This window comes from Microtus ochrogaster, unplaced genomic scaffold (genome assembly GCF_000317375.1).
Source record: "Microtus ochrogaster isolate Prairie Vole_2 unplaced genomic scaffold, MicOch1.0 UNK46, whole genome shotgun sequence".
NCBI lineage: Eukaryota > Metazoa > Chordata > Mammalia > Rodentia > Cricetidae > Microtus > Microtus ochrogaster.
In genome coordinates this window covers 130,042-131,885 of record NW_004949144.1, presented here as the reverse complement: position 1 = coordinate 131,885, position 1,844 = coordinate 130,042, and positions in this window count along the sequence as shown.

The window sequence follows — 1,844 nt, the reverse complement described above, 5'->3', positions numbered from 1 at the left end:
GCTACTCATTAATTTTCCAGCTGCCTTGTCACAAATATTCACGCAAAATCTACATTAATCACAACACTGCTTGGCCTATTAGCTCATTCTTCAAATTGGCTAGTTCTTTAATCTTAAATTGGCCCATTTCTAAAAATCCGTGTATTGCCACATGGTTGTGGCCTACTTGTAAGGTTTTATCCAGCATTGGGCATCTGTCTCCTGTAGTTACCTTATAGCTTCTCTTTGACTCTGCCTACTCTCTCCTACTCTCTCTCCTTGAAATTCCCACCTTGCCCTGTTCTGTGCTGCAATAGGCCTAGAGCAGATTCTTTATTAACCAATGATATTCACAGCATACAGAGGAAAATCCCACATCAGCAGCCTGAAATGTTAACAAACCCACTGCTCCTCTGACTCTAATAAAGGCTTTGCCTGAAAAATGGCCCCTCTCCTTCTCTGTCTCTACATTTATGATCATCTCTAAAATGTAATACTTATGAACTGAGTAATCCCTAGGGAAAGACATATGAATTAGGGAGAAGACTGTTTATCATTGAACTGTACAAACCTATACTTTAGGCCCCACAACATAGAAAGAAAGGCCTGTTTCAACATCTGTTCTCTAGAATCACTGCACATGAATGGGCTGAAAGAAAAGCAAATCCCAGAGCTTGTAAAAACAAAATTATTGTACTTTCCTCTTAATGTTACAAAATAGTAAGAAAAGGAACAGAAAAAAGGAGTATACAGTAACAAGTTGACCACCATTCTCAGGGTCTTTATGTGGGCTGTGCTGATGACATCTCTGGAGCCTTTTGCAGTGAGCTACATGCTCTTAAAACATGTCCACAGGAAAAAATAGCAGAAGGAAAGTAATCAGGGTCATGGTGAAGGGGAAGAGGGTGAGCATAGTGCTGGTGAATAAAATAAGACAAGAGAATTGACCAGAGATGCTTGAAATAACACATAGGACATATTTGCTCCATGTCCATTAATCCAGACATGAACATGTCTATTTATGACTAAAATATTCAAAGACAAGAGAAGCAGAGGTGCCAGAAATGTCATCAAAATGACTTATCTAACTCTCCACTTCAGCTACAAAAAAAATAGAGTTTGATAAAATTGGCTATTTTGAGAAAATAAATGATGCTGAAGTTTATAGTAAGTCAACAGCTGACATGATTGGTCACAATCCTGAAAATATTAATTTTTTTCTCCACTTTTCCAGTTATCAGTAAGAATGAATATAACCAGATATCAAATGGACTATGAGAAGAGACCAGAGCACAGTGATCCTGGAGATGGCCAGAGCAGTGAGGATCTGACCCACTGTCGAGAACTTTCTTCTCTTGACCCAGTCCATGAAGTTCATAGTGCCACAAATGCAATCCCTCACTTTTTGCTATTGATTCTATTCTTAAAATGAGAGTAAGCAGGAACTATAGGAAATCACACAACATGAACAGGGTGCTCCAGGTTCTATTACACGGCAGTAGCTATGTAAAAACAACCTTTATAAAACCTAGGTCTACCTGATTCTTGAAAATCCACAGCATATTCACTATTAAGAACTTCCATATACAATTTCAACAAAATAGAAAGATTCACAAAAAAAAAACATTTGTGTATTTCTCCATGAATTTATTTCACATATTCCAGGGCAGGCTAGTTGAAGATAATGCAGATACTGTGTGTATTACATGTTAAAATGAAAACTACTGAACTCTAATGTGCTGTCATCAATTAAAGATACATTCATTTGAATTGTTTTATCTACTTTTGTCTTTTACATATTTTCATGTGGTTTCTGGACAAGTAACATTTGGTAGTTGTAACTCATAGCAAGCAAAATGTAGAAG